General features: G+C 40.1%; 1 protein-coding gene and 1 long non-coding RNA gene across 13 annotated transcripts in view; one reads left to right on the top strand and one right to left on the bottom strand.

The window, feature by feature from the left end:
• The window catches only part of PHLDB2 (pleckstrin homology like domain family B member 2), a 241,188-nt gene that overhangs the window by 50,822 nt on the left and 162,545 nt on the right, over positions 1 to 27,821 (top strand). The window lies entirely within an intron of this gene.
• LOC147380017 (uncharacterized) lies at positions 210 to 22,445 on the bottom strand. Its single transcript, XR_015165998.1, has 3 exons — positions 22,289 to 22,445; positions 15,358 to 15,500; positions 210 to 490 (listed from the first exon to the last, which is right to left on the bottom strand). It is a non-coding gene; the product is annotated as an uncharacterized LOC147380017 (long non-coding RNA).

Here is a 27,821-nt window from a genome sequence, read left to right as displayed (position 1 = left end):
CATGCATAACTATGGGTGTACTTGTACTCCAGAGATAGAAAAGTGAATCCTGATTTAGAGACTAATAAGCTTGCTGTTTATCTTTAGCAAGATTCTACAACTGAACATTATATTGCCAATTTATGTGCAGTTCGGTCAGAATATCTTGCCTTTGTCCCAAAGGAGTTGGTTAAAATCAAGTTTTGTCAGACAGAAAACACTATGTCAGGTGAATGCCAAAAAGGAATTCAATTTTTATTTCAGTAAAGATTTAACAAAGTTTGTTATCATATGATTAAGAACCAGAATGTAAACTGATTACATGATTACATGAAAACACAATGAAATTGATTTAGAGCTGATTGAACAAATCTATTAAAGGGGGTTATTTAGCAGATCCACATCCTTTGGAAAGAGTAGTCTCTCTGGCATGTCAGGCACAGGATTTACTCTGTCTGGTATGTTGATGATGATTTAGTTGACATTTTTTAAAACTGCTGAAAGCACCAAGCTGGGAGGAAAAATAGGTTGGTTAATAAAATCAAGATTAAGATTGAGAAATATTTTAACTGGTGATAAATTTAATTACCTACATTTCACAAACTTATGATTAAGGACACATGTCTGAACATGAATTTTTAATAATAAGTATTCTATAGGTTGATTTAGAAAAATCAAGAAATACAAACAAGCAAATAGAAGAAAAAAATGCCAGTATGATAGCCATCAGAACTGTCTGCAAAAACTGCAACTCTTTTCAAGCTCACTGTAAGATTACACTTGCTTACTCCTTGTGAAGTGAGATGTTGTTGTTCAATTGCTCAGTCGTGTCCAACTTTTCGCAACCCCATACAGTACAGCATACCAGGCTCCTCTGTCCTCCGCCGTCTCACGGAGTTGGCTCAAATTCATGTCCATTGAGTCACTGATGCTATCTAACCATCTCATCCTCTGCCGCCTCCTTCTCCTTTGCCTTCAATCTTTCCCAGCATCAGGGTCTTTTCCAATGAGTCGGCTCTTCACATCAGATGGCCAAACTACTGGAGCTTTAGCTTCAACATCAGTTCTTCTAATGAATATTCAGAGTTGATTTCCTTAAGGGTTAACTGCTTTGATCTCCTTGCTGTCCAAGAGATTCTCAAGAGTCTTCTCCAGAACCCCAATTCAAAAGCATTAATTCTTCGGTGCTCAGCCTTCTTTATGGTCTAATTCTCATATCCATACATGACTACTGGAAAAACCATAGCTTTGACTAGACAGATCTTTGTCAGCAAAGTAATGTCTCTGCTTTTAAATATGCTGTCTAGGTTCGTCATAGCTTTCCTTTCAAGGAGCAAGAGTCTTTTAAGTTTAACCTGTCCGCAGTGATTTTGGAGCCCAAGAAAATTAAATCTGTCACTATTTCCACTTTTTCCCCTTCTATTTGCCATGAAGTGATGGGACTGGGTCCCATGATCTTAGTTTTCTTAATATTGAGTTTCAAGCCAGCTTATTCACTCTCCTCTTCAAGTGAAAGTAAGACATGGCCTTATGATATTCTTTTAACAAAATAACAAAAGTCTCATGCAGTGTTCAAGCTGTTCCATCCTTTATTCCTGCCTCAGTGACAATGGAAACTCTTGGAGCCTCCATCTGGCTGTGAATGTGATGATCAAGCCCCCTCTTGTAGCCTGTGCTTGTATGTAACATGAGCAAGAACTCATCTTTTGTTGTTGAGACTTGGGTGTTGTATTAAGTCACTGTGATTTGGGATTATTTGTTACTGCTACATAACCTACTTATCATAATCTATTTTACTGATAAAACTAGTATTTCTGAACACAAGAAGAGATGTGTTTGTGGTATGTTAATTCCCAGTACAATTTTAGTACATATGTATCATACACACAGGCTCCCCAGGTAGCTCAGTGGTAAAGAATCCTCCTGCTGAGCAGGAGACACAGGTTCAATCTCTGGATCAGGAAAATGCCCTGGAGAAGGAAATGGCAACTCACTCCAGTATTCTTGCCTGGAGAATCCCATGGACAGAGGAGCCTGGCAGGCTACAGTCTGTGGTTTCCCAAAGAGTCGGGCATGACTGAGCGACTAAACAACAGCAGCAGCAATCATACACACATAAGTTATAAAAATGTCACCACTCTGTTTTGTCATATAGGTTAACATCATTATATTGTGAAGTAAATATATTTCTACAACATCAGTTTTATAGCTATGGACATTGAACTCATTACTCAACCAAATTCCTATTGTTAGAACTTTATTTTTCCTATTATATAATAATTAATCCTATAATAACACTCTTTATCACATCTTTAGTATTTTTCTTAAGATAAATTTGAGACATATCATAGGAAGAATGGTTATTGCTTTATTGGGCTTTTATCATCATTTTAAAGTTATCCAAAAATAATTAACACAAGCATACAGTCCCACCAGCTGTGTGTTAGAAAGCCAGTTTTGTCAGATATTTTTTGACACAGAAAATTGGATGTTTTCATTTTTACTAGTCTAATTTTGCCAGCACCTTTGATAGCTATTTTGTTTGAACATTTCATGACATGTTTGTGGGTTGTTTTATTTCTTTGTTTGTTATTCAATTATTCATAGCCTTTTTCATTTATTTTAGTTGATTCACAAGCTGTGGTTTGATACTGTCTGTTAACCCCTTTCATACATTTTGCAAGCATATTTCTCAGTTTTCGATTCTTTAATATTATCTACGATGTTTTCCATATTGAAGTTATTAAGTTTAGTTAACAAAATGTAGCAATCTTTTTTCTGTGAGACTTAGGTCTCTGGAAGTCAACTTAAGATATCTTCTCAAATCTCCAAATAAAATATAATGTTTTCCTTTAGTGCTTTTATTACATTTACATGTACATTTTTAATCCATCTAGAATTTACTGGGGAATATTAAATATAATAGGAATCTTTTCTTCCCCACTCAAAAAAAAAAAAAAAAAAAAAAAGACCTGGAATTTTTCACTGACCTAAAACACAACAGGAAAGACAAACAGACAAAAAAATTAATACAATTTTAAACTTACTTAACAAAATCTAGGACATACAATAAAGGAAGCAAATTCTTCTACTGCATTCCCTATCCATTAGACCACATCTAAAATATTTAGCTTGGGGTTTTACATCTAAATTGGGATATTGGCAAATTGGAAAATAGTCAGAGAAAGGCTGTACCAGAATGATAGTGGTTGTAGAAAGTCTGCCTTTAGAAGAATAATTCAAGGAATGCTTTGTTGGAGAAGAGATTAATGTTGATAATGAAAATTATATTCAGATTTAGAAATAACTGCCAAGAAGAAGTTTTAGATCCATTCTGCATAGTTTTAGATGTCAGTAGTTATTGCATTAAAATGTATAGCAATTATTTCACTTAAATAAAAGGAAGAATTTTGTGTCCATTAGATCAGTTCAAAAATGAGGTATTGACATTGCCACTATTGAAGGGTTTCAGACTATGACTAAATGTCATTCTATCAGGGAGTTTGTAAAGGAGATCCTTTCCTGGGTTGAGATGTGTGTGTGTGTGTGTGTGTGTGTGTGTGTGTGTTAGTCAGTCAGTCAGTCGTATCTGACTCTGTGAGCTCAAAGTAAACTTCAAGGTTTCTCTGTCCATAGAATTCTCCAGGCAAAAATACTGAAGTTGGACCAAAAATCTCTAAGGCCCCTTCCAAAATCTAAGATTTTATGGATAATATTCAAGACTATGTTTGACTTGAAGAAAATGGCCTAATAAATAACTCTTATACCTTTCAGAAATTTAGGTTTGAGTTATGAAAATGATGTAGGTTGAGAAGATAAGACAAAGCATCTATTGAGGAGCAAAAGCATTAACTTTGGGCATTTGTGTACTAGCCAAGGCCTCACCACCCAGTAATAAGCCGTAGAGCCTTAGGCAAATCACTTATCTTGCCTAGGCTGCTATTTGTAATTCTAAAATGAGTGCAGTGAATGAAGATATCATTGCTAGGTCATCTAAGAGTCCCATCTAAGATGCTATAATTCTATGTTTAACAAATAGGTGGGATAAACTATATATCCAGGTTTCCAAATGGAAACCCAGATGTCTGTTCTAATAAAACCTGCCCATTTCAGTAGCTTATCTTACTGAGAGTCTCTACAAACAGATCCAGAGGTTAAATTCAATGTTTTTGCATTCATCATTAATAAAAAATTTTAAGAATCTGTTGTGTACCAGGCATTATGCTAGTTACCAGAGATTCAAAGATGGTTAAAATGAAGTCTGCACTCTCAAAGACCTCACATTTAGCAGTGATGACAGCCTAGTAGACTAACAATTACAATACAATGTGATAATTATGCTGAGTGTCTTTAATTACTCAAAGGTTCAAAGACATGCATCTTCTATGTAAGTCTGTAAACAGTAGGTCTCAGTTTAGTTCAGTCACTCAGTCGTGTCCAACTCTTTCCGACCCCATGAATCGCAGCATGCCAGACCTCCCTGTCCATCACCAACTCCCTGAGTCCACCCAAACTCATGTCCATCAAGTCGGTAATGCCATCCAGCCATCTCATCCTCTGTTGTCTCCTCCTCCTGCCCCTAATCCCTCCCAGCATCAGGGTCTTTTCCAAAGAGTCAACTCTTCGCATGAGGTGGCCAAAGTATTGGAGTTTCAGCTTTAGCATCAGTCCTTCCAATGAACACCTGGGACTGAGCTCCTTTAGAATGGACTAGTTGGATCTCCTTGCAGTCCAAGGGACTCTCAAGAGTCTTCTCCAACACCACAGTTTAAAAGCATCAGTTCTTTGGCGCTCAGCTTTCTTCACAGTCCAACTCTCATATCCATACATGACCACAGGAAAAACCATAGCCTTGACTAGACGAACCTTTGTTGGCAAAGTAATGTCTCTGCTTTTGAATATGCTATCTAGGTTGGTCATAACTTTCCTTCCAAGGAGTAAGCGTCTTTTAATTTCATGGCTGTAATCACATCTGCAGTGATTTTGGAGCCCAAAAAATATAAAGTCTGACACTGTTTCCACTGTTTCCCCATCTATTTCCCATGAAGTGATGGGACCACATGCCATGTTTTCTGAATGTTAAACAGTAGGTCTAGATGGTGTCTAAATACTCTTTCAGCTCTACATCATGCACATGCTTCTGAATGAGAAGAAAGACTAGCCTTCCATACTCACTCCACCAAAGCTAATCAGATGCTGAGCAATGCCGCCAAGGCTCAAGTCAGAGAGTCAAACACAACTGCTTGTTTAAGATTAAAGATGCCTCTGGAGTCTCAGTTAAGCAAACCACAAACAATCTCCATATATCCCTTCTGACAATGACCTATGTGGACATTTTCCATAGTGCTGGCTCATCTAAGATTTCATAGTACTATATAAATAAAACCCAGAGGGACACCCTTCTGTGCTTTACTACATGGGTGCTAAGTTGCTTCAGTCGTGTCCAACTCTTTGTGATCCTATGGAATGCAGCCCGCCAGGCTCCTCTCCATGGGATTCTCTAAACAAGAATACTGGAGTGAGTTGCCATACTCTGCTCCAGGTGGTCTTCCCAACCCAAGGATCGAACCCACATCTGTTATGTTTCCTGCAATGGCAGGCAGGTTCCTACCACTAGCACCACCTGGGAAGCCCTTGTACTTTAATAACCTATTCAGTGAAGGCACATTTGGTTTTAAGGAAGGGTCTAATCATACCCCTGTGATTGCATTGGCAAAGGGTACTGATTCGAGTGATGGTTGGGGAGTGGCTTGTCTAGTATCTGAAGTTGGCCTTTGCGGGGAAAGTTATATGATCTGCCTCTTAGAGCCTGTACACTACTAGAAAAGGATTTTGATGCTGTATTTTTTATAGCACTAAGCCCTCAGATTCCCACATTATGAAACTGGGTTTTGTTTTAATCAAGAACAGAGGAAAAGAAAATACATTAGGTGACCAAAGAGAATATTTCAACTGGACCCTGACACATGTGATTGCTTCTCCCACTGCTACCTTTCAAATAAAATACATCCCCAGGTATGTAGCAGCCCAGGGAGAAAAGCGTGTCTTACAATAGTGGTCTCAGAACCACGTGCAGGCCTTGTTATAGCATGGAGTGCTGATCCACAACCCTGAGTCCTTGATTCACATGGGTCTGAAGTGGTTCCGAAGAATGTGTATTTCTACAAATTCTCAAGTGATGCTGCTGCTGATGGTGGTATAGGAACCACTGCCTTAGAAGATAGCTGATACTTGAAAAATGCTTTTGCATCTCAAAAAGCTTCCTAAGCCAACCCAAGTTTCTCTGTCCAGGAAGGTTGTCCCTAGAGAAATCTCTCAGAAATGGAATAAAGAAAAGAATGGAAATAAACATCATTAAGAGTTTTCCTGGGGCTAGAAGAAAAGATATGAATAAGTCAATGACCTTTGATGTATGCTGTAAATGGATAGCATCTACAATAGGGGAAACCAGTATCTGCTGTGAATCAGCATGGAGAAGACAAAGAAACAACCAATCAAGACATCATACTTCAGACTAAGGCTCTTTCTCAGCAATATCCTAGTTTTCCTGTTTTCTTGGTATTTATGATGTCTTCTAGAGTTGAGTTTCTGGGTCTTTATGTACTCCATGTATAACCTGAGAAGCTAAGAAATTTTTTTATTGAAGTATACTTGATATATATAATATTACATAAGTTGCAGGTATACAGTACAGTGATTCACAATTTTTTAAAGGTTATACTCCATTTATGGGCTTCCCTTGTGGCTCAGTTGGTAAAGAATCGCCTGCAAAGTGGGAGACCTGGGTTCAATCCCTGGGTTGGGAAGATCCCCCTGGAGAAGGGAAAGGCTACCCACTCCAGTATTCTGGCCTGGAGAATTCCATGGACTGAATAGCCCTTGGGGTTGCAAAGATTTGGATACAACTGAGAAACTTTCACTTTATAACTTATAGTTATTATAAAATATTGGTTATATTTCTCCTGTTGTACAATATATCCTTATGGTGGTGATTTAGTTGCTAAGAAGTATTCGACTCTTCACAACTCCATTGACTGTAGCCTGCCAGGCTCCTCTGTCCATGGGATTCTCCAGTCAAAAATACTGGAGTGGGTTTCCATTTGTTTCTCCAGGGGATCTTCCCAACCCAGGGATCAAACCCAGGTCTCCTGCATTGCAGACAGATTCTTTACCATCTGAGCTATGAGGGAAGCCTATGTACCCTTGTAGCTTATTTTATACCTAATTGTTTGTACCTCTTAATCTCCTACCCCTCACTTACCCCTTCTACTGCCCTCTCTCCTCACTGGTAACTGCTAGTTTGTTCTCTATATCTGTGAGTTTGCTTCTTTTTTATTATATGCACTAATTTGTTGTCTTTTTTAGATTCCACATATACGTGATATAATATAGTATTTGTCTTTCTCTATCTGACTTATTTCACTTAGAATAAAGCCCTCCAAATCCATCCATGTGAATGGCAAATTTTCATTCTTTTTCATGGCCAAATAGTATTCCACTGTGTGTGTGTGTGTGTGTGTGTGTGTGTGTGTGTATCACATCTTTTTTATCCATTCATCTGTTGATGGACACTTGGACTGCTCTCATATCTTAAGTAATTCTTATCCTCATGACTTCAAGTTACTCTAGTTGGATGTGTTCTCTATTTAAACAACTCAATAACTCAGCACTATAGGTATTTGTTGTATTCTCTATAGCATGCTATGCTACCACAATGTCTTTAGAGAACAGTCAAAATTAAATGGCCCCTATAAATGACAGATTCTTCTTTATCTTCAGACACTTATATGCACTTGGATATCAAGGCTGGAAGTAAGGGCCTTCCCCATGGTGTGTCATCCATAGACTCCTTCCCTGGTGTCATGGTGTGCAACTGTGGCCAGGCACATGCCACAGATTATAGCATTTGGGGGCTGAAACGATAATGCTCAATTTGCTTTTCTCCATTTCCAAAGACATGGCTGGTAACCTGTGCTGATTCTGGACTTTCACTCCCCTGTTCTCTGAGGCCCTGCTTCTGGTCCTGCCATTTCTCTTCTGGCCCACTTCATCTCAAAGAAGACATAGGCACCCGCGGGAGAAAGGGGAGACATTCCACAGATACAGCCAAGAAGAAAGCGCCACCCCAGGGCAGAGCCGCTGGCAGCCCACTCAGGCAGTTTTGGGGTGGATCCAACCCTGCTGCATATTTCTCCAAAATAAGACATCCAGTTAAAGATACACCAAATTCTTCTTTTTCTAGAATCTTTAAATAAACAGTCTTTGTAGGTCCCCAAAATAAACCTTTGCGAATAAAACAGTAAATTTTTCAGTAAGTATATTATAAATAGTTGGCTAAGAATTTTCTAATCTGGAAAATATAGGAAATGGAAATGAAAGGAAAATGGGCCAAGACTCCTGGTCACAAATAGGCTTCTCACTTAAACCAAAATGATCACCTCATGCATTCTTTTTTTTAAATAATCATAATTATTATTATTCTTTGGCTGTGCCAGGTCTTATTTGTGACGCACAGGATCTTTGATCTTCATTGCTGCATGTGGAATCTAGTTCCCTGACCAGAGATCAAACCAGGGCCCCTTGCATTCAGAGTCTGAAGTCTTAACCACTGGACCACCAGGGAAGTCCCACCTCATGCATTCTGACCCAAGCAAGTCACTGGTTTCCAGGAATATAGTTGTTCAGATATTCTAGCCTCAGATGTGGTTAAAGAACAGAAGAAAGGACCTCGGGTAATGAAACTAGCAGGCAGAGAGAATCACAATGCAGTTTTTCTTTTTATTATCATTTCAAAACAGTGATTTAGATAGATATTATTTTGTTTTTTGTATCTTGTAAAAGCCATGGGGGTAAATATGTATGACTCCCCTCCTCTGACAGAAAACCAAGACCAACAAGATAGACTCAGCCAAGTCAGAAGGAGACCTGGAATTTGTGGGTGTCAGTCCTGCTATTTAATGTCAAGGCCTTCATCCTTTAAAGGTTAAAAAAAAAAAAAAAGGCCAGGAACAGAAAATATATGTCACTATTATTTTCAATGACATTAATTTGATGTTCCTGAAGTGAAAAGGTGCCTCTAAAACATTTAAAGCAGAGACATTACTTTGCCAACAAAGGTCCATTTGGTCAAACCTATGGTTTTTCCAGTGGTCATGTATGGATGTGAGAGTTGGACTATAAAGAAAGCTGAGTGCCAAAGAATTGAGGCTTTTAAACTGTGGTGTTGGAGAAGACTCTTGAGAGTCCTATGGACTGCAAGGAAATCCAACCAGTCCATCCTAAAGGAGATCAGTCCTTGGTATTCATTGGAAGGACTGATGTTGAGGCTGAAACTCCAATACTTTGGCCACCTGATGTGAAGAGCTGACTCATTTGAAAAGACTCTGATGCTGCGAAAGATTGAGGGCAGGAGGAGAAGGGGACGACAGAGGATGAGACAGTTGGGTGGCATCATTGACTCGATGGACATGAGTTTGGGTGGACTCCGGGAGTTGGTGATGGACAGGGAGGCCTGGCGTGCTGCAGTTCATGGGGTCACAAAGAATCAGACACGACTGAATGACTGAACTGAACTGAACTGACTCTTGTTTACTTCTCCACTCTAGCTACCTATTATTTTTTTCTTTCTGAAAAAAAGACTGAGGTAAGGTATTTAATAGTAAAATTGGCGTGGATAAACCTACCACATAGGGATGCTCTAAAGTAAAGATTAAAAGAATAATCTATGAAAAAGCACCCAGCAGACAGAGTGTAGATGTTCAATCAAGAAATAACTCCTCCTTTCTTGTTGGTAGAGGGAAAGTATTACAAGATCGTGGACAGACAAGTGTTATTATGAGAGCTATGTTAAGTTCTTCCCCTCAGTGGAGTTAAATTGGTGAGAAAGGAACACTAAGGTTTATACATCAAATCTGTCTGTGACTCTTTTGTAGACTAAATTTATTCTTCCCAATCATCATTGCAGGTTTTAGAACAAAGCCTCGATTAAAGCCATGATCCTCACAAGCGAAGAGGGCTCTCTAAACAACAAAGTATACCCACAGTTCAAGGTTCTATCAGATTCCTGGCATCAGATTAGGTATTCCTTTAAAAAAAGATTGCTGTCATCAATAGAACTCCTTATTAGCCCTCTTTCTTAGAAGGTGTAATAATATACTTTCTATTAGAACTAAGTAGTCATTTGGTCAACCAACTATTAAGGAACACCATTTATATCTGGTTACACAATTAGCATGTATGTCCCTGTCTGGATGATTTTAAAGGCTATTAAGAACAAAATATTTTTGCTCTGAGTATATATAAGTACATTTTCCATAAAATGAGAAAGAATGAAATGCTCTGCCATATACACGTTGGAAGCCACATTCTGCAGTGAATAGGAATACGATTTTGGGTTCAGATGGTCCTGAGTTCAGATTTCTTGACTAGGCTGTGGACTTGGGAAAGTTATTGAACCTTTTTGAGATACAGTTTTCTCATCTGGAGATGATAATAGCATACCTTGTAGGATTCTTAACAATTGCATGTCAAGTCAAAGTGTAAGTTGCTCAGTCGTGTCCAACTCTTTGCAACCCTATGGACTATAGCCCGCCAGGCTTCTCAGTCCATGGAATTCTCCAGACAAGAATACTGGAGTGGGTTGCCATTCTCTTCTCCAGGGGATATTCTTGACCCAGGGACCAAACCCTGGTCTCCCACAGTGCAGGTGGATTCTTTACTGTCTGAGCCACAAGGGAAGCCATAAAATTGCATGAGACAATGTGTATCATGTACTTATTATGCATACAGTGTCTGACCCTAAAGGAAATGAACCAGTAAACAGTGGTTAATATATTGGTTATGATTACTAATTGCGCCAAGATTGGCCTAGCTACTGTCACAGGGGCTATGTGCCTTGAGCGTTTTTGTTTGTCTTTTATCGTTAGCCAACTGAACAACTCCAACTGCAACAGAAAGATGGAGCCCCCGAAAGATCCAGGGAACAATGACCTCTTTGACGATTACCACTGCCTCATTGTGAAGTCCGTAATCTGGTCAGTCTATCCGGGCTATCCAGGGTCTATTCAGCCAAACCACCTCAGAACTTTGGACTGGAGTTCCAAAGTTGGGTGGAGTCCCATCACTGGAAGAGCTGCTGTGGAGTCTCCACGAGTTTAAGGAGCTTAATGGGGTCAGGAGGGTGTTGTAGGCAGTAGGAGTTAAACTTTCCCGGATCATACCATTGCCTCAGAGGTGTTTCAGCTTAGTCAGGCACCAGAAGGTGGAAACCTAGACTCCTAGTATTTATTCCTACCCAGAAATAGGCCATACCTGAGTTTTCATAATTCTGAAGGCTTTGTAGCATAGCTCTGAGTTTTCAGCCTCCCTCATCAGAAATAGAGACAACTCTCCATTTGGCAGTTGACCAGGGGAGAAACTCCTGCTATTGTAGAAAATGGGATTCACTCTATTGCCCTTTGACTCCATATTGGCTCTGAAAGCCTCCTTTCCAAACAGACTTATTCATTCTCCTCAGGTAAATGTCTCTCCTCTGACAAAGACCCACACATTCAAAGTCCTTGAAAAGTTAAGTGTTTACCTCCCCACCGTTTCTAATCCACATAGTTAGTAGTCTTTTTACATCTTCTTCACAGCACTTAAGGTGTTAGGATTCTCCTAGTAAGTTGCTGAGTGACTGTAATCAAGGAGTCAGACTATGACATTAAACTAATTTATGTTTATGGCCATCTAAGCAGTAGTATTTTGTCCAAGAGATATAAGTTTTGATGGATGCAGAAGAAACTTTGGTGAGGTGAGCATGGTGGATTCTTTACCAAATGAGCTACCATGGAAGCCCAGAGAGAAGCAAACTTAAAGATTGTTTCCTAGGAATCCACGAATATTGTGCTGTAAAATTCATCTCCTGATCTCTTTATATACACAATTAATCTTAAATTACTGCTTAAAAATACATTTTATGAATGTACCACAGTACCAAGCCTGAATAGGCAATATTTGAATAGTCTCCAGATTTTCAGTATTACAAAAATCCTTTGATGAATGACATAGTAGATAAATATTTGTTCTTAGTAACCTCTCCTTACAGTAAGTTCTTCTGTTTAGTTCAGTTTAGTTGCTCAGTCGTGTCCAACTCTTTGCAACTCCATGGACTACAGTATGACAGCCTTCCCTGTCCCTCACCAACTCCTATAGCTTGCTCAAATTCATATCCATCAAGTCAGTGATGCTATCCAACCATCTCATCCTCTGTCGTCCCCTTCTCCTTTGCCTTCAATCTTTCCCAGCTTCAGGGTCTTTTCCAAGGAGTCAGTTCTTCACATCAGGTAGCCAAAGTATTGGAGTTCCAGCTTCAGCATCAGTCCTTCCAGTGAATATTCAGGACTGATTTCCTTTAGGATGGACTGGTTGGATCTCCTTGCAGTCCAAGGGACTCTCAAGAGTCTTCTGCAACACCACAGTTCAAAAGCATCAATTCTTCAGCGCTCAGCTTTCTTCACAGTCCAACTCTCACGTCCATACATGACTACTGGAAAAACCATACCTTTGACTAGATGGACCTTTGTTGGCAAAGTAATGTCTCTGCTTTTTAATATGTTATCTACTTTGGAGAGGGAAATGGCAACCCACTCCAGTACTCTTGCCTGGAAAAGTCTATGGGCTACAACCCATGGGGTCACAAGGAGTCGGACAAGACTTCACTTTCACTTTCAAGTTGGTCATAGCTTTTCTTTCAAGGAACAGTAAGTTCCTAGATATTGCATTGCTGAGTGAAAGGCTCTGCACAGGATTTTGTTCACATGAAGAAGCCTGCTCTGAACATTCTATACAGGACTCCTATGCAGCAGATGTAACATGTGTCTCCTGGGAGTGGACTTTCCAAGTCTTGGATAAAGGACCGTATGGCTCAGTTTTCCCAGGCAGTCCCAGTTAATTCCAGCTGACCTAGGGACTCATCCTTTTAGTGCCCCTTTTTATTCTCAAAAGTGTCTTGGTTTGGGCAATATATAATCAGTCATCCTAGTCATAGGATAGATGAAGACTTTCCTTTATGAGATAATGTAAAGCTGTTCCCAAAACTGTTGCACCAACTCAAATTCCCCTAATAATCTATAAGTGATCCCTGGATCCACATCCTCTCTGACACCTGGTACTGTCAATCAGACTTTTTCATGCTTATCAAGCAAATGGTTGTAAAATACTATTTTATTAAAATCATGATTTACATTTCCTGGGGCTCCCTGGGTGCCTCAGATGGTAAAGAGTCCACCTGCAATGCAGGAGACCTGGGTTCAATCCCTTGGTCGGGGAGATTCCCTGGAGAAGGGAATGGCTACTCCAATATTCTTGCCTGGAAAATTCTATGAACAGAGGAACCCGGTGGGCTACAATTCATGCGTTGCAAAGAGTCAGACACAATTGAGCGACTAGCACTTCATCACCTTCACTTTATTTCCTGATCTCTGTTGATGTTAAATATTATTTCATACTTCTGTTAGCTATATATTTATCTTCTTTGAAATGCCTGTTTGTACCTTTTGACTATATTTTACTGGAATGTTTGGGTTGAGCCAACAAAAATTGAACACAGCCCAAATGCCTATCAAAAGGAGAGGACACGGGCTTCCCTGGTGACTCAGTGGTAAAGAATCCATCTGCCAGTGCAGGAGGCACAGGTTTGATCCCTGATCCAGGAAGATCGCACATGCTGTGGAGCAACTAAGCCCGTGTGCCACAGATACTGAGTCGGTGCTCCTGAGAGTCATAAGTATTGCACACCCTAGAAACTGTGCTCCTCTACAAGGGAAGCCGCCACAATGAGAAGCCCTGCATGCAGCAGCTAGAGAGTAGCTCCTGCTTGCCACAACTAGAGAGAAGCCTGCACAGCGACGAAGACCCAGTACAGGCGAAAATAAATAAGTAAAATTATCTTTTTAAAAAAAGGAGAGGGTATGAATCAGCTGTGCTGAATACAATGTGATACAATTCATCAGCCAACTGAAGTTCATCAAACTATCATGTGACATGATCCATATCTTAGCAATATATTATTAAATTAAAAATAATTTTGTAAAGATTAAATATACACATTTACATATGTACATATACACCAAAATTAAAATTTCAGAAATACAAATGCTACCAAAAATATCTATATAAAAGAGAAAGCATTTATATGATGACGAATATGTAATCCAGATTACCTCAGAGAGGAAGGAAGCAGAGGATAAAATCCAGAGATCTTATGGTTATGTGTCAGTTACCATCAAGATCTGAGCATTTGTTTGGGGTGGTACATTCTAAGGATTTATCACAAATAAATAAGCAAATAAATAAACAAACAAAAGACCATGTATACATAATGAGTCAATATTATGATTAATTTTTTTACAGTGAAGAGAGGCGAAAAAATGCACATTTTAAGATTATGCAGAGATATCATCAGATCTGCCCTCAAGAAAGATTAAACAATTTATATTCCCACAAAAGACATGAGTACCTATTTCACTGTATCCTGCATTATTCTGTAAAGCTAAAGTGATTGGACTAGATTCACCCAGGCCATGCTGTATGGAATGAAGCAGGAACCTCTGTCCCTGATCCGCTAATGGTGAGGCATCTTCTCCACCAGTGTCATCTTTGCTGAAAGCCTGCCTATTTGCTGAAATCCTACCTAAGTAGTGCCCAGAGCTGGGATGGGGAGCAGGGCCTAATCCCACTGGGGAAGGGGTAGAACCATATGGAATGCCTCTGTTACCACGGGGTTTAGTGGCTCCCAGATGTGAAGAGAACCACCTGCTCCCCAGCTGTTTCCTTGTTTACGCCAGCCACAGCCCCTTTCCAGAAATATTTTCTCCAGATGCATTTGCCAATACTACTCTAAAACCTGCCTGCTGACCACCACTATCATCATTAACAGTAATAACTAATGTCTGGTTTTTGTTTAAAATGCCCAGAGTATCAGGTACATAAATAAGAATAGACATACTTGTGTTTATTTATTTTACAATTAGATAAATATGCTTAGGCCTCTATCCTCCAGTCATGAGAAATTGCATCTCAGAAGTGTTTAAGTGTCCCTTTCCCTTCCAAAGATGGTAGGAGAATAGAAATGGCTTAAAAGGAGATGGAAATCTAACTAGAAAATTTAGTTCATCGCCAAAGGGCACATGGTCTAAGCTTGGGTCCATTTGCATGCGGCTGCCTCTAGTTACTCTGTGGAAAGTTGGAGCTGGGGCCCTTTTGTTGAGACTTTTCACACTGGCCTCCACAATGGCCTCCATCAAAGATCTTTCCATCTCCAGTGAGCCCTATGAAAGCAGAGCTTGGCCCCCATCGTATCTAATTGAAATAAACTATGCACTTAATAAAATCACTCACCTCCTTACATCTTCAAATCTTGGGAGATCCCAGTCTCTTTTCCATACACACTCCTCCACCAAACCTTAGAGCTTCTCTCCCTTTGGGATAATCCTTCAGGGTGCCTCAGTTTACCTAGTTGTCATAAGCAAAATCCTGTTTTCCTAAGGAGAAATAGAAAAAAATAGCTTTCCATCTTTCCAGAGTCTTCTAGAATAGCAAAGTCAAAATAAACTGATACGTTAAAAGAAAAATTCCAGAGGTGTTATGACATTGTCCTGGCAATTCTACCCTCGAAATATGTCAAAAATTTACCCACTTCTCTCCAACTCTCTTTACTATCACGTAATTCAAGCCACCATTCTTATGTGCTCTATTATAACAAATATAAACAAATCTCCCTTGTTTTCTTCAAACTTGATTTTCCACAAACCAGCCAGAGGGAAATTTTTACAATACAAATCAGATTATATTACAGCCTTAATTAGTAAGATATAAAAGAGTAATAATAATGATATATTCAAATTAAAAGTCCTAACAAGGACAGGGAAGGGTAGGTGACTCAGTGGTAAAAAACAAACAAAAATAAAAAAACCTGAGTTTGGAAAATCCCATAGAGAAGGGAATGGCAACCCATTCCAGTCTTCTTGCCTGGGAAATCCCACAGACAGAGAAGCCTGGTGAGCTACAGTCTATGACACAAAGAGTCGGACATGACTTAGTGACCATACAACAACAATGATCAAGGATAAGGTCTGTAAGCCTTCCAGCCTTATTCCTGTTGTATTTCTCCAGATGCGGGACACGGTTTTGTTTGTTTCTTTGTTTTTAAACTCTCCCTAGCTCTTCACTACCTCAGGCTTAGTCTATCCCTCTGCCTGAAATCTTTTCCTGTGTACCTTCTGCTTCTGCCTCAGGTCTGAGCTAAATGCTACTTCCTCAGAGATGTCTTTTATTGATTTCAAAATCAGTATAAGTGTGACCCTGTTTTCATCTCTCCTTATACTCTTTATTGTCCTTCTTGGCACATTCAAAATTCCTCATTATCTACATATTGGTACTGACCATGTATCACTACTGCCTAGCATAGTAGACACACGAGAAATTAATGAATGAAAGAGAAGGATATAGAACCCTGAGTGGCTCAAGTTCTACTTAGGGAGATACACGTGTGTGTGCGCGTGCACACACACACACACACACACACAGAGTATTTGTGGCTTATTGAAGAGACCCTCCCTCTCCTAATTCTCAGCTCAGAAACTGGCTAACAGCAGGCTCAACCCAACCATTGCTACAGCCTTTCTGTTTCATATTACTGTTAACTACCATTCTTGAAAGCAATTCAATCCACGTGCAGGATTACATGAGACAATCAGTCATGAGACAAAGGCAAAAATGCCTTAGTTTTGACTCTTTGCGACCCATGGACTGTAGCTCACCAGGCTTGTCCATGGAATACTCCAGGCAAGAATATTAGAGTGGGTTGCCACTTCCTCCTCCAGGGGATCTTCCTGAATCAAGAATCAAACCCTGGTCTCCTGCAATGCAGACAGATTCTTTACTGTCTGAGCCACCAGGGAAGCCCATGTTTACTACAGTCTGTATCTATTGTCATCCTTCCTATATGTGACTTTTTTTTCCTTTCTTTTTTTTTTTTGATGCTTTGGAAGCCACTATAAATTTGGCAAATATATTTATAAGCTGAAATAATAGGAAGATATGTAGAAATAAATATGTATTTAATTTCAAGCAGAAACTGACAAATATGCATCTTTGCATTTAATCAACTTTAAGAAGAATCAGTCTTGGGGAACATCCTACAATCTTTCCCCTTTCACCGAGGCTTCACTTCCAGTCCCCATTCTTCACATTGATGAAGCAGACAGTTTCAGCTGCTCTTCAATAGTATACAGACTGATTGTTTCGAAAAAAAAATTTTTTTTAAAGTTAGGAATTACTCTAAAGAAAGAAATTCATACCAACTGGGAAATGTTCCTAAAAATAGTTTCATGACAAGAATAATCAAGTATGTTTGTAATTGTCTCTGCTGCTGCTGCTGCTGCTAAGTCGCTTCAGTCGTGTCTGACTCTGTGCGACCCCATAGACGGCAGCCCACCAGGCTCCTCTGTCCCTGGAATTCTCCAGGCAAGAATACTGGAGTGGGTTGCCATTTCCTTCTCCAATGCATGAAAGTGAAAAGTGAAAGTGAAGTCGCTCAGTGGTGCCTGACTCTTAGCGACCCCATGGACTGGAGCCTACCAGGCTCCTCCGTCCATGGGATTTTCCAGGCAAGAATACCGGAGTGGGGTGCCATTGCCTTCTCCGTAATTGTCTCTAAGTCATTATAAACATTATATTACAAAGTTGGTAACTGAATTGGATTTTCCTTCATATCAAATCAGAGAGACTTCAAGCTATCTCACTGCTGGGAATTTAATCTGTGGATGTACTCCTATGTGAAGATATTTATATTGCTTCTGTGCTGTTGTTGTTTAGTTGTTAAGTCGTGTCTGACTCTTTTGTGACCCTGTGCACTATAGCCTATCAGGCCCTTTTGTCCATGGGATTTTCCAGGCATGAATACTGGAGTGGGTTGCCATTTCCTTCTCCAAGAGATCTTCCTGCCCCAGGGATCCAACCTCATCTCCTGCATTGGCAGGCAGATTCTTTGCCACTGAGCCACCTTGGGAAGCCCATGCTTTTATGTAATTCTCCCAAATTGAAAACAACAAAAGTTTTCATCAGAAGGCATTGTTTTAATCAGCTATGTTCTAACTATGAAGTGGAACACTGCTGCTGCTGCTAAGTCGCCTCAGTCGTGTCCGACTCTGTGCGACCCCATAGACGGCAGCCCACCAGGCTCCCCCTTCCCTGGGATTCTCCAGGCAAGAACACTGGAGTGGGTTGCCATTTCCTTCTCCAATACATGAAAGTGAAAAGTGAAAGGGAAGTCGTTCAGTCGTGTTCGACCCTCAGCGACCCCATGGACTGCAGCCTTCCAGGCTCCTCCATCCATGGGATTTTCCAGGCAAGAGTACTGGAGTGGGGTGCCATTGCCTTCTCCAGTGGAACACTATACACTCTTAAAAAGCAATAAAGAGAATCCACACGTATTAATATTGGGCCAATTCCAGGAGATAGTGAGCACCAGGGAGACTTGGGGTGCTACAGCCCATGGGGTCACAAAGAGTCGGACATGACCTACCAACTGAACAATAACAACAGCAAGTACCAATATGAGAGAAGGGCTAAGAAATATTATTAAATAAAAATGCAAAAGAACTGTGTATACATACAGTCCTATTTGTACAGAAACAAGATTGTATAATGTACTATTCAAAAAGCATTTCTGGAAGGACACTCAAGAAACTCTCATTGGGGACTATTTTTGGGAAATAAGAGTGTGGCTTGGGGTAAAAAGAACTTTTTAGTTTTATACCCTTTAAATCTTTTGATTACCTTTTAATCATGAATTAGTATTATTTTGTTATTAGATTCTTATTATACATATATCAGTTTAAAGATACAGTGTTTTAGATTGAAGTTACTTGGGAAAATGTCTTGACTTAGCTTCTCATTATATATACCTTCAATTTCTGTATGCCAGTGACTGTTGTGGGCTATGCATTTGCCTTAGTGTTCCTCATCTCTAATAACATTATGTACTGGCAAGTCTGAATTTTCACTTCTGCTACTGAACTCTTTAATCTTGCTTATTTTAAGAAGCATTTCCCAGTTTCTTTACAGAAATCTGTAAAAGTAGTGGTTTTAAGGTTGCTTCTAAATTTAAGTTCAAAATCAAAAATTGTATAGGATTCTTAGTCTTTCAGCTAATCATTCATTTAACCTACATTTACGGGCATAGCTTTGCATATGTAGCATTTTGTAAGTTACAAGGTGATTATGACAAAGTGCGATTCATGGGGTCGCAAAGAGTCGGACACAACTGAGCGACTGAACTGACTGACTGAACTGACCTGATTTTAAAGAGCAGGAAATGCAGTGGGGAGAGACAGAAGTTGGCTTTAATCTATAAAATCTGTTCCATAAACTCTTAATGCAAAGGGAGCATGGGGCACAGAAGAAAAGTTACTAAACTACACTGGACTAAGGGAGATTTCCAGGAAAACATAACAATCAAGATGAATCTCTAAAAAAACCAAAAATAGTTGGCAAAACACCACTACCTTCACTAGAACATTTTACATAACTTGGAATTAGAGAATTTTAGACATAGAGATGACCTTAAAAGAACATGAAATCTAGTCCTCCTATTTTAAAAATAAACATTTTTTAAAACAATGGCTGGAGGTTCAGATTAAGTGGGCAGTACAGAGTAGACCCTTAACAAATGTTCCTTCCTTCCAGGACCAAGTACATAATTTATAAGTCATCTTGTTCAAAATGGTTAAGAATTTCAAGACAGCTACAACAAAGCATTAAGTCAACATGGGCCCCTCTGAGTATGAGACTTTGTACAACTACCGCATGGTTCTCAGGCCAGTAATGTACGCCCCCCTCCCTCTTCTTACCTAAATTCCTAGAAGGCCCCAGAGGCAGAATCTAAATAAGAACCCAGGTCTCCTCAGACCCTATTTCATGCCCTGTGCTCTTCAGATTTAGAACAAAAACCAACTCAACTGGAAATGTCAATATCATGTAGAGAGGATAATGCTTTTTTAATTTTTCCTGCACACAATTGTACAATTGTGTTAGGAAATGCATAAAACCACATTGTGCTGCTTGCTCAAATAGCTAAATAACCCAGGCCTTTAGGCAATGGAGTGGGTCATGAATTCTGTCTTTCACTTTTTCATTTTTGCATATTATTAAAAAAAGATGAATTTATAATGCTGTTTTTCAAAACAAAATGATTACAATAAGAAAAAATCCTACAGAATAGAGAACAGCATGCTTCTAACAAGGCTGAAGCTTCTAGAAGCAATGCTTCTAACAAGGCTAACTCAGCTCTTCTTTTACCTATAAAGACAAACACTTCTCAAAATTAAAACACTCATAAATAATCCATTAACCTCAATGATTTGTCAGTATAAATGAATCAACGTGTGCCTTCATTTATTCATGTAATAAACATGAATAAACATGAATCGATGTGCCAAGAGCCTGGGACAAAGATGGTTCACAGTAGGTGTTCACTCAAAGTGAGTGATGATGGATGAATGAGTGACTAAATAAAGAACCACAATCGGATGCTATCAGGCCATAAAAAGGAATGAAGTACATGTTACAACTTGGATGAAACTACAAATCATTATGCAGTTTAAAAGAAACCAGACGCAAAAGACCACATATTGTATGATTCCATTTATATAAAATGTCCAGAATAGGCAATCTATAGAACCAGAAAGTAGATTCGTGGTTGCTGGGGGCTGGGAGAAGGGAGGAATGGGGAGTGACTGCTTATGAGTATGAGTGTTTGGGATTTTTTTTTCCTGTGATTAAAAAGTTCTGAAATTAGAAAGTGTTGATGGTTGCACAACTCTGTGTGTATACTGCTGCTGCTGCTGCTAAGTCGCTTCAGTCATGTCCGACTCTGTGCAACCCCATAGACCGCAGCCCATCAGGCTCCCCCGTCCCTGGGGTTCTCCAGGCAAGAGCACTGGAGTGGGTTGCCATTTCCTTCTCCAATGCATGAAAGTGAAAAGTGAAAGTGAAGTTGCTCAGTCATGTCCGACTCTTAGCGACCCCATGGACTGCAGCCTACCAGGCTCCTCGGTCCATGGGATTTTCCAGGCAAGAGTACTGGAGTGGGGTGCCATCACCTTCTCCCCTGTGTGTATACTAAAAACTATTTAACTGTATAGCTTTAAAAGGCTGAATACTGTAATATGTAAATTATACCTCAATTTTTTTAATTTTTAAAATAACTAAACCAAGATGGAGAGATTGACTAACTTGCTAAAGATCAAATATTTAGTAAGTAGAACTCTGAGTCTTAACACCAAGACTCATGGCTCCTACCTAGGGTTTTTCCCAGTCTATCAAGCTAAAGCCCCGGAAATTGCAGAGCACCACCAACTCTCTCTAGGGTGCCATAAACACAGGATTTACATACAACCATGTGGATCAAGGGGTTACCTCACCAGAGACTGCATTCTGACTCCCTCTGACCTATGAGGAGTGTAGCACAAAGCAGAGAAGAGAAAGAGTGAAGGGAGAGCACCTTCCAAGAGGGTCCTCATTTTCTCTCCATTGTTCTTGATACCCCCCAAGAGGCCCTTGTATCTCAGGTCTTGCTCAAGGATCCAGAATAGCTAGCAATATCCCTATGGTGCTTCTGTATGTATTCTGTTATACCTTAGAATATTCATTTCCTGTTTTCTCAAGTCTAATTTATTTCAAGGCTAGCACAAGGCAAGATGACCCATAACCTTGTGAAATGCTTGGTATGTATCCTTCAGGACAGATGTTAAGTCTATTAATCTGGTTAATAATAAAATAACAGCAATCACAGCTTGTCCTTGCTGATGGGTTATATGTGACAGCTTCCTAAAGCTTATTTTACATGCCTTTATTGTTACAATAGAGTGAGACAAGCATCATCCATTGTCTCTCTTACGGCAAAGGAAATAGACATAGCTCTAAAACCTCCATCTTCTAACTCCTAGTTTACTTTCCTCTCTTCTTCCCTATGAACGGGATCAAGCAGCCTTCCTTACACTTAATTTGCCCAAGGGTTGGAGTGAAGTATGAGGGAGCTGGGTGATGGGGATATGTGGTTTCTGTCTTTCCAAGAAAAGTTAAAGTTATGGTCTTGCTCCCCAAAAAAGATAATCAATCATAGTTAAAATGGCAACATGTCGCTGGAAAAGGAAAGAAAAATCAAAACCAAAATAAAGCAGATATGTAGTATCAAGAAGCCCTAAAGAGATGAAAGATTTAACTCTACACTGTGTAGGAGACTTTACACAAAAAGGTGTATACTCACCTCTAGGCACAAAAGAAAAAAAGCAGAAATGTCTGTATGTTCTTTGTTGCTGTATAGACATTGTTCTAATTTTGAAATGAGCAGCCATTCCTTGATGCATGTGTTAGCTGCAAGTGGAATCCGGGAGAACACAGTGAACAAAAGGTCCACCTTTAAGCTGCAAAGCAGAAATAACAGGCAACCAGCGAAAATTTATGTGGTCCTTTAACTTTTGGTCAGGATCGGAATGTCTCTCCCTCACTGACCAATATGGAATGGAATGCAAAGTGGTGACTAATGGGTTCTCTGCAATCCCGAGACCGGTTCTGTTCTAACCAACCCCCTTGGATTCCTCTTAGCCCCAGTCCGGTGAGCCATCCTGGGGACCATCCCCCACCCATGCCAGAACTCCTGAGACAGGGCAGGGATGGTACCACCCTTCACCCGCCAGTCAGCCCTGACTCGGGCACCCAAATCAATTTTCAGGGAACTCAAGATAACTAAATGAGACACCATCCCACCCACCACAACCAGTAGCTGTCATGTGGGTGTAGGAAATGATGGGCTTTGAAATCCCACAAATTAGGAACTTTATCTCAACTCTGCCTTGTATCCCATGTAGAATTTGAAAGTGTTCATCTCACTGAACACTCATGTCCTCATCTGCAATAATGAACATGTAAATAGCCTTTTTAGAAGCGTGTTTTAAAAGAAAATGAGATAAAGAACAAAAGTTTTCAATTTACAAGTGTGTGTGTGTGCGTGCACGCATGTGTGTGCTTAGCCACTCAGTCGTGTCCGACTCTTTGTGACACTATGGACTGCAGCCCGCATGTACTCCTCTGTCCATGGGGATTCTCCAGGCAAGAATACAGGAGTGGGGTTACCACGCCCTCCTCCAGGGGATCTTCCCAACCTAGGGATCGAATGAACCCAGGTCTCCTGCATTGCAGGTGGATTCTTAACCGTCTGAGCCACCAGAAGGCCCAATTTACAAGTATTTCTTAACAAATCTTAGATTTCTTCCTTCAGTTTCCAAAGATAATTGACTTTAGGCTAAGCAGTATCTTGAGAGGGGGAGATTCTTGAGGGACCAATCCCAGAATACATGAATGCGTGTATTCATTAGAAGACGTGTGACTTAATTCATCCTCCAAAATTTTGTTTATTGCTTTACTTTTTGTTTCCTTGATTCTTTTTAATACTTTTGTAAAATTTTTTTGAACTTAAAAAATACAGGTCTTTACATTTATTTCTATATGTTACATTACTCCATTCCATTGAAATTCTCTTGAATCAAAGATGAGCCAATAGTGTGAAGGGTCTGCTGAACAAGTAAATGAGCGCTTGGCTGCATTACTAGGAGTGCAGTGTGTAGTTCAGGGGATGCGATGGTGCCACTCTACCTCTTCCTAGTCAGAAAATACACCTGGAGCTTTTCAGCCACCTGGTTCCGGGTGTCTTATCTAAGAATCCCCTGAAAACTCTTCACATGAACTTTCTTGTCGTCTGTCTATTCCAGTGTTTCTAAACCTTTTGTTCATTACCATACTCATAAACAGCTTTCTGGACATTTTTTTTCTAATCTTCTCTCTCCCATGAAATTTAATACTACAAATAAGCTATTATACTTGATTATGTACTGCATGTATATCTGTATTTTTTACATAGAAAGAATGAATTTTTTCACCCGCCCCCACTAAGAACCAGTTTTCATCCCCTTGAGGGGTGATACTGCCTTCATTGAGAATGGATGGCTTTCTCCACAATGCCATGCTATTGCCAGAATACAGGGTACACCAGGATAGAAAAAACCATGGTGCATGTGTTCAGATCTGCTGTTCTCCTGTATAATCTGGCATCTAACAGGTTCTCTGAGACTAAAGTCTCTCTACATAAAATGAGGGTGCATAATTCTGTCGTGAGGAATAAATTTAGCACACAAAGTGCAGAAGACAGGGCCAGGCAAGTATTAAACAGTTAATAAATGATCATTATTGTTGACTGGGAAATCATTTAAAGCACATTCCATCTTGAGAAAAAGAACCTAGGGAAGGGAAGTAATGCAAGTTAGTGATTGAAGATTAGGGTTTAACCTTCAACCCTTATAACCCTTCTATATATAGAAGAAAAATGAATCCCACAGACTGAGGGCAGTGCCAGTACAATTGAGAATAATGGGCTAAATGTAGTTAACTGAAACACTGCTTTACTTCCTTGGTAGGAGGAACATTTTATGAATAATCCTTTTTTCTTTGGCCTGATTTTATGCCTAACTCAATAGTTCTCAGTCCTGGCTGAACATTAGAATCACCTGGGGAGTTTAAAAATTGCCAGCGTCTGGGTCCCAGCCCAGAAATTCTGATTTCATTGGTCTGAATTGAGCTGTCTGGGCATTGGGGATTTTAAAGGTTTCCCTGGCAATGTTAATGTATAGCCATTGTGAAAAAAAACCAAGGCCAAACTAAGAATGTGATTTATTTCCTGTGACTTAGGGAACCAGTTCAAAATCGTGGATTAAACTGTTTCTAGAGAATATGGCAACCCACTCCAGTGTTCTTGCCTGGAGAATCCCAGGGACGGAGGAGCCTAGTGGGCTGCCGTCTATGGGGTCGCACAGAGTCGGACTGGACTGAAGCGACTTAGCAGCAGCAGCAGCAGCAGAGAACACCAAGCTAACACCTTAGGAAGAGGCAAGCTTCAGAGTGTGCCTGCCCCCACTCAGATGTTCCATCCCCAAATGGTCTTTATAAATTTTCTCAGCAGAGTTGGATGTTTAGGCAATCAAGTGTGAAGGCGTTGTGTGAATGACATTAGCTACTTCTTCTCAAAAGAAAGAGGAGACTGTTTTCTACCTCCACTTCCACTGACACTTTTCATTTCACTCCATCAGAACTGAGTTTTAACATATTCCTGAGTAATACATGTGCATCTTGCATGTGTATCTGTTATAAGGAGACAGAATCTGCCTGGATTATTGCTCTAATTTAAAAGCTCTAAATACCCAGAAAGGCCTGGACAAGTCTGTACCCTCTCTAGGCTCCAAATATTCAATTTACAAACTCTAAGGTATTTTCCAATTATTGGATTCAATGATTGCAATTCTCATAACTAATACAGTAATGAGCAAATTCTTCACTGAGGGTCCCGCTTACAGCTCTGTTGCTAGTACCAAACAACTCCTAAAATGAGTTTAGATTTCTGTTAAAATCCTTAGCTGCTGCTGCTAAATCACTTCAGTCATGTCTGACTCTGTGTGACCCCATAGACGGCAGCCCACCAGGCCCCCTCGTCCCTGGGATTCTCCAGGCAAGAACACTGGAGTGGGTTGCCATTTCCTTCTCCAATGCATGAAAGTGAAAAGTGAAAGTGAAGTCGCTTAGTCGTGTCTGACTCTTAGCGACCCCATGGACTGCAGCCCACCAGGCTCCTCCGTCCATGGGATTTTCCAGGCATCAGCACATACACGTAAATGATATACTTGAGCAGTATATTTAAATATTTCCCAAGAAAGACAGTAGCTCAGCACATAATTTCTAGGAACAACTGGCAGATGTAATCAAGAAAATGCTGCATTAATAAATTATTATCTCTGACAGATAAGGTAATGACAGAACCCTCATTGATTTACTAATTGGTCAACTACAATATTGCAAAGTTGTGACATGACATTAATCATTACCTGGTGAAAAGTTTAAGAGCTTTTGTGTGATGCTATGCCTTCCTGGGAAAATCACTAATAAATCCACATAAACCAGAGGTGCCAGAAGAAAGCTCTGGCTATGGAATTGAGGGACAGTTTGTTTAAAGAAAGGAAAACAGCCCTAAATAGTAAAGTAAATATTTTCCTCTGCCTGTGGGTGACCTTATGCTCAACCTCTTGCCTTGTGAGAATGCTGTCTCCAAGCCTGTGGTTTTGTGGCATCTCAGTAATTCTGGAGAGTCTCTCTGTAGTTTGGCAATAGGCCACTTCCCAGCCACACTAACCTGAGTTCCTCCTCGTCTCCACAAAAATCTACATGCTCACTAGCTCCCTCCTTTCTTGAGATGGATTTTCTTTCTTTAATGCATATCAGCTCACTGTCCCTGAAATAACTTTAATAAGATTCCCCTTCCTCATTTTGAAGGCACAGCCTTGCAGGTCTCCCACTTACGTAGAAGCTTTGCTTTCTGGTGGTACGAGGTTAAAAGAAATGACAGTCAAGGACGTAACTGCAAAAAGAGCCACTTAAAATTCACTGGTCTGGTCACTTATAGAGGTCTGAGGACAACAGTCAATGATGCAATTAAATAAAGTATGAGAATTCAAAAGAATTCTCATTCTACCTTAAGAACATAAGGAAAAATTTCACTTATGTAAGTTAAGTAAGTTCTAGAGATCTGCTGTACAACCCTATGCCTGTAGTTAACAAACCCTATTGGACACTTTAAAAATTTTAAGAAGCTTTTAAAAAAGAATGTACTGTGGCACAACTCAGTGCGTCATGTCATGGCTGGCAAGCCCAAAGAGCCCAGTGGGATGTCATTGTCCCACTGCCAGGATTCCTCAAACAGGGGCCGCACACAACAGACACAGAGATGGGAAACACGTATTCAAGGAAGCGGTCTGTCCGGGCCACACTTACGTGTGTTTTCTCGAGCATTTCTGGAACAAAACCGCCTCTCCATGACTGCTTAATCTGTTTCGGCTGCCATAACAAAATACCGTGGACCATGGTTCACACAACAGATACTTATTTCTCACAGTTCTGGGGGCAGGCACTGGGAGTTTCTGGTGAGAAACCCTTCCCGCCTTGCAGACAACTGCCCCCACTGAATGCTCAGGTTGTGGGGAGGGGGAAGCAAGGACGAGGATCTCTCTTCTATCCTTGTAAGGCCACTGATCTCTTAGGACTTAACCCATGTGACCTCGTTTAATCCTCATTACCTATAAAACCCCCTCTCTCCTAATACAATCACACTGAGGTTAAGACTTCAGCATTCTGTGTTCTGGGGGACAATTCAGTCCATAGCATGACCCAGAAACCCATACCGAATATCCCCAAAAGCAGAAATCACTTTCAGTCTTTAAAGTAACATTTTACAAATGCCTTATTTTTGACAACCAAATGATTTGTCCAAAATAAATTTTACAAAGATATCTAGTACATAATAAATAGATAAATGGAATAGCCCCCACCTTATCTTAGGGGATAGATTTCAAGACCCTCAGTGGATGCCTGAAACCATAGATAGTGCTGAACCCTATAAATACTGTTTTTTTTCTACACATACTTATGATAAAGTTATACATTAGGCACTATAAGAAATTAACAACAATAACCAATAATCAGTCAGTTCAGTTCAGTTGCTCAGTTGTATCTGACTCTTTGTGACCCCATGGACTGCAGCACATCAGACTTCCCTGTCCATCACCAACTCCCAGAGTTTTCTCATATTCATGTCCATAGAGTTGGTGATGCCATCCATCTCATTCTCTGTTGTCCACTTCTCCTCCTGCCTTCAATCTTGCCCAGCATCAGGGTCTTTTCCAATGGGTCGGCTCTTCATATCA

Source organism: Bos grunniens, chromosome 1 (assembly GCF_055505025.1).
Source record: "Bos grunniens cultivar Pamir isolate PY7600 chromosome 1, Bosgru_T2T1.0, whole genome shotgun sequence".
NCBI lineage: Eukaryota > Metazoa > Chordata > Mammalia > Artiodactyla > Bovidae > Bos > Bos grunniens.
The sequence above is the reverse complement of the archived record's forward strand: the minus strand, read 5'-3'. Positions and strand labels throughout refer to the sequence as shown.